The 6,380-nt window shown below is 38.6% G+C and overlaps 1 pseudogene; it reads left to right on the forward strand.

Annotated features, from left to right (window-relative positions):
- Positions 1-423: 423 nt before the first annotated feature.
- Positions 424-910, forward strand: LOC138082426 (serine/arginine-rich splicing factor 3 pseudogene; annotated as a pseudogene).
- The last annotated feature ends 5,470 nt before the right edge of the window (positions 911-6,380 follow it).

Raw genomic sequence — 6,380 nt, forward strand, 5'->3', positions numbered from 1 at the left:
TGGATTCAACTAGAGATTATCACACGAAGTGAAGTAAGCCAGAAAGAGAAAGACAAATACCATATGATATCACTTATAGGTGGAACCTAAAATATGGCACAAATGAACCTGTCTACAAAACAGAAACAGACTCACAGGCAGAGAGATCAGACTTGTGCTTGTCAAGGGAGAGGAGAAAAGGGAGAGAGTTGGTCTGGGAATTTGGGGATAAACACCAAGGTCCTTCGGTACACCACAGGGAGCTATATCCAGTCTCCTGGGATAATCCATAATGGAAAAGAATGTTTTAAAAAGAGAATGTAGGCTATTTTGTGGACGTCAGGTGTGCGGGCGCATCTGGGAACGCTGGCGGGAGAGGACCGGGAAGACCAAGCTTAAGTTCTGTGGATTTGAACCTCTGCATTTCTAACCTAAGATCTCGAAATGCATCGCGATTCCTGTCCATTGGACTGTAAATTTTATGTAGATAATCTTGGAAACAATGGTAACAAGACTGAACTGGAACGAGCTTTTGGCTATTATGGACCACTCCGAAGTGTGTGGGTTGCTAGAAACTGTCCTGACTTTGCTTTTGTTGAATCTGAAGATCCCCCAGATGCAGCTGATGCTGTCCCAGAGCTGGACAGAGAGAACACTGAGGGGGTGTCGAGAAGGGTGGAACTATCCAATGGTGAAAAGGGAAGTCGAAATCGTGGCGCACCTCCTCCTTGGGGTAGCCGCCTTTGAGATGGAGGAGTCCTCCACCTCCACGCAGATCTCCAAGACGGGAGAAGCTTCTCCCGCAGCCGGAGCAGGTCCCTTTCCAGAGACAGGAGAAGAGAGAGATCACTGTCCCGGGAGAGAAGTCACAAAGCCATCCTGATCTTTCTCTAGGTCTCACAGCAGATCTAGGCCAAATGAAAGGAAATAGAAGATCAGTTTGCAAGAGGAGTGGTGTACAGGAAATAACTTCATTTGACAGGAGTAAGTACAGAAAATTCAAGTTTTGTTTGAGACTGCATAAACTTGGTGCATTTTTAAAATGTTTTAGCCGTTCACATTTGTTTGTCTGTTGGAACAGTGACACACAAAAGTGTAATTCTCTATGGTTTGAAATGGATCATATGAGGCATGTAATATCAAAAATTGTTACTTTAAAATGTTCCCTTAAACAAAATTTAATTTGCTTTGAATTTTAGTCTCGCATAGGCTGATAATAAACCTCTAACTCCTGCCCAGGTGAAGTCGATGTTTAACAGTATGGAAACAAAAACTGGCAAAAATTGGAAGAGTTTTTCAACATAGCTGGGATACGGTATGCAGCTGTAGTTCAGTGGTTTTTAAAAGCTGCTGTGAACTCAAAAGCTGGAAAAATTAAAGCTGCACCCTTAAACTAGATTAGAGGTTTAAAAATTCTGCTAGTCTTCACACTGGACAAAAGGTTGTCCAGTTGGTATAGAATCGAAGAAATTTCAAAGAAGTTAGTTTCCCTTTGCTTTAGGTTGTAAGTTCCTTCTGTGATTGCTGTATAAGAATACATAGCTCTTTGTAATGTTCTTTATTTGGAAATTTGAGACTACTCAAAATACCGAATGTCCTGCCAGTTTAAGGGTACATTGTAGAGCTGAACTGAGTTACAGTGCAAGATTCTTTTTCCGTGCTGTCATTTGTAATATGTTTTGTGAGAATCCTTGGGATTGAAGTTTTGGTTACAAAAAAAAAAAGAGAGAGAGAGAATGTATATATGTGTAAAACTGAGTCACTCTGCTGAGTTTTGCACAATGTTGCAAATCAACTATGTGTCAATAAAAAAGGGGGAAAAAAATAAGGTGGTTCCACTGTGAACCTGCAAGATTAACAGAGAAGAAAATTGTGGCAATACCAAGAATGTCAAGCACATAGGAAAACAAACTCTCAAGTACAGCTGGTGGGAGTATGACTTTGTATAATCATTTTAGAGAGCATCTGGCAATGTTTAGTATAATTAAAGATGCACGCACACTGCTTCCCAGGAATTTCACTTCTAGATATATACTCTGAAGAAATCATCACCAGTGTGTAGGAGACATGTTCAGGATGTATACAAGATTATTTTCTGTAATAGCAAAAAAAATTGTACTAAATTAGAAGAAATGAATGACTAATATATGTGTATAATAAAATATTTATCACCTTTAAACACAAATAAAACACTAAAAAACAAATCAAGGGATTTCCCTAATGATCCAGTGATTAAGAATCTGCCTTCCAATGCAGGAGACACAGGTTTGATCCCTGGTCTGAGAACTAAGAGCCCACATACTTCGAGGCAACTAAGTCTGACTGCGGGAAATAGAGAGAAGCCTGCACCCCAAAGAAAGGTCCTGCATGCCACAACTAAGACCTGATGCAGATGAATAAATTAATGTTAAAAATAAAGTAAAAGCTAGAAATGATTAAGTGTAGTATGGAAGGCATGTAGAAAGCCAAGACAGGCCAAAAGTGAAGCCTCTTGCACTGACCACTTAGCCAAGCTGTGAATGCAAAGGAAAAGTTCTTGAAGGAAATTAATTTTGTGTGTGTGTGTGTGTGTGTGTGTGTGTGTGTTTCCTTCACTCTGTTAGAGAGGTGTCTGGGCATGTGTCTGTGATACGTTACTTCAGTCGTGTCTGACTCTTTACAACCCTATAGACCACAGCCTGTCAGGCTCTTCTGTCCATTGGATTCTCCAGGCAAGAATACTGGAGTGAGTTACCATGTCCTCCTCTGGTGAATCTTCCTGATCCGAGAATGAAACCCGCGTCTTATATGTCCCTTGCATTGGCAGGAGGGTTCTTTACCACTAGCGCCACTTGGGAAGCCCAATGTGGTGTACATTGATTAATTATTAACTGATTTTCATATGTTGAACTATCCTTACATTCTAGGAATAAATCCCACTTGGTCATCGTGTTTAATCTTTATCGTATGCTGCTGAATTCTATTTGCTCGCATCTTATTGAGGATTTTTGCATCAATACTCATAAAGGATATTGATCTGTAGTTTCCTTTCTTGCTGGTCTTTGGCTTTGGTAATTCTGACCTCATAGATTGAGTCAGAAAGTGTTCCATCCTCTTCACTTTCTTGGAAGAGTTTGAGAAGGAGTGGTGTTAGTTCATCTTTAAATGTCTGGTAGTGAAGCCATGGTCCAGGGCTTGCTTTGTCAGATTTCTGATTACTGATTCAATCTCATCACTAGTTAGTTCTCAGGTTTCAACCTTGGTAGGTTTTGTATTTCTAAATAAATGGAGTTTATCCATTTCAGCTAAGTCATCTAATTTGTTGGTATATAATTGTTCATAGCACTCTCATAATCTTTTTATTCCTATATAATTGGTAATAATGATCCCATTTTTATTTATATTGGTTATGTATTCTCTGTCTCTTTTTTTCCTTTGTCAACCTAGCTTCAGTTCAGTTCAGTTCAGTTCAGTCGCTCAGTCATGTCCAACTCTTTGCGACCCCATTAATCGCAGCACGCCAGGCCTCCCTGTCCATCACCAACTCGATTTGTCAATTTTGTTCTTTTTGAAGATCCAGCTTTTGGCTTTGTTTATTTTCTCCATTGTTTTTCTGGCCTCTATTTTATCTCTGCTCTTATATTTATTATTTTCCTTCTTCTATGGTTTCTTTAGTGTGCCAACCTTATCTCCAATTTAAATCCCTTACAATAGTGTCTGGTTTTGTGGCTTGGGATATTTCCTGACTCGCCCTTTATTTCCTTTAGGACTCAGTTCCTCTGGACACCTTTACTGCCCACCCACTCTAAAGTAGCCTATAGCTATTTTCTATCACAGCATCATTTTCCTTCACAGCCCTTATCACTCTATGATATCTTCGCTTTTGTTTTTTGTCTGCCCCCATCACACACGCTTGCACACGCATGTATGCATATGTGCAGACTTGTGCATGCCCATTCCTCAGAATATAAACTCTGTAAGAACAGACATTTTCGTTGTCTTGTTTAACCACTGCATCCCCATGGCCTAGAATAGTCTCTGGCCCAACAATAAAAAATGTTCAATAAGTATTATTGACTATTCTAATGTGTTGCAAAGGCTATTATTTTGAAAATGAGTGATTGGTTAAAAAATTCCTTACCTCTTGCTCCTAGAAGGTTACTGAAAGACAAGAAATTTATAAAGTAGTTTTAAATTTTAAGATGGCCATAACCTAAAACATTGTGGTCTAATATACTTTATTTTAACACAGTTGGTTTAACATAGTTATTAGGTAAATAACCATGTTTTACATGGTATCTTTTTTTTTTTAATTTTAAATTCTTTAATTCTTACATGCATTCCCAAACATGAACCCCCCTCCCACCTCCCTCCCCATAACATCTCTCTGGGTCATCCCCATGCACCAGCCCCAAGCATGCTGTATGCTGCATCAGACATAGACTTGCGATTCGATTCTTACATGATAGTATATATTTGGGAGAATGGCATTCTTACATGGTATCTTTTTAATATATCAGCATCTACTTACTTATGTATTATTTATTATTGTTTTTTGAGGTTAAAGTTTTTTGGGGGATATAAATTAAACACTGCTCATATCAGGTACCTGGTGGGCTACAGTCCATGGGGTCACAAAGAGTCAGACACGACTGAATGACTTCACACTCACTCATATCAGGTAGTCAGTACGTGGCACTAAACTAGAAGTCTTAGTTTCTAGCTTCATCTTTGCTACTATTTAATTTGTATAGCTTTGGGAAGAAGGGCTTCCCTGCTGGCTCAGCTGGTGGTAAAGAATCCACCTGCAACGTGGGAGACCTGGGTTCGATCCCTGGGTTGGGAAGATTCCCTGGAGAAGAGAAGGGCTACCCACTCCAGTATTCTGGCCTGGAGAATTCCATGGGCTCTATAGTCCATGGGGTGGCAAAGAGTCGGACACACCTGAGTGACTTTCACTTTGGAAAGAATTGTTTAACTTGTCTGTACCTCAGTTTTTTCATTTGCAAAACAAGGGGATTAAATTAGATAAACTGATAAAGTCCCTTCCAACAATCAAATCTATAATTCCATAATTTAGAGTTCAATTTTACTAGTTTAACATGTTTATAATTGTTGGATGTTCATAACATATTTTTCTTTACTTTTTAAAATGTTAAGTTCTTTGATATTACTTAAGTTATAAAATTGTAACCCCCTGTTTGAGCATGGAGATTCCTTTATAGATTTCCACTTTACTTTTCTTAGGAGAAATATCTTTTTCCGTTTCTACAATATGTTTTTATTTATTTTAATTAATTTAAAGTTTTTGGCTGTGCTGGGACTTTGTTGCAGAAAAAGCACTAGGGCTTTCTCTAGCTGCAGCTCTTGGGTTCAGTTGCCCCATGATGTGTAGGATCCTAGTTCCCTGACCAGGGATGGAAGTGTGTCCTGTGCATTGGAAGCTGCATGTCTAACCACTGGACCACCAGGGAAGTCCCTAAGTTATTTTTAATTGGAGGATAATTGCTTTACAATGTTGTGTTGGTTTCTGCCATACAACAAAGTGAATCAGCTGTAAGTATACACTTATCCTCTCCCTGTTGAGCCTGCCTTTCATCCCATTTCATCCCACCCCTCCAGGTCATCACAGAGGGATTTCCACTTTATAGAAGAGCTTCTAGAACTGAACTATGTGACATTTTCCCTACTCTAGGCAAGATGAGTAGCAGGCTCTCAATAAATTATGTTGAATTTTAACATTGAGTCTGTTAAAGGAAAAGGAAAGATAATATAGCAATGATTGATTGCTAAGAAAAATATTATACTCCAAAAGTATACTCCAAAAATTAACACTTTACATCAAGGAATTCCATTTAAAAATAACAACTAAAATTATAAATTAAAACACATAATAATTTAATGAGAAGATGAAATGCTTTCAGACACTATGGTATCTATAAAATAAATTTTATCTAACTTGGCAATTGGATTTAAACATGAGACATGAATCCTGATATAAAAAGTAACATCAAAAGGACAGTGTTGATTTCTTTTCATAAACTTTAGGATCGTGAACATAAACAACCATCATATGTTAGAGGAAATAGACCTTAGAAGTTGAGGTAAGTTTACTTTTCCAATTTCCTGACCCACTCCGGGACTGTCACAATTTTCCTCTATCTCTCTCTCTCTCTCACACACACACACACACACATACATATGTAATATTTTGGATATACTGAAGTAAAAATTTTAGGAAATGTAGCAGGTAACTGTTGTTGTTTAATCACTAGTTACGTCTTACTCTTTGTGATCCCATGGACTATAGCCTGCCTGGTTCTTCTTCTGCCCATGGGATTTTCCAGGCAAGAATACTGGAGTGGGTTGCCATGCCCTTCTCCACGGAATCTTCCTGACCCAGGGATCAAACCTGTGTCTCC

This window comes from Capricornis sumatraensis, chromosome 7 (genome assembly GCF_032405125.1).
Source record: "Capricornis sumatraensis isolate serow.1 chromosome 7, serow.2, whole genome shotgun sequence".
Lineage (NCBI taxonomy): Eukaryota > Metazoa > Chordata > Mammalia > Artiodactyla > Bovidae > Capricornis > Capricornis sumatraensis.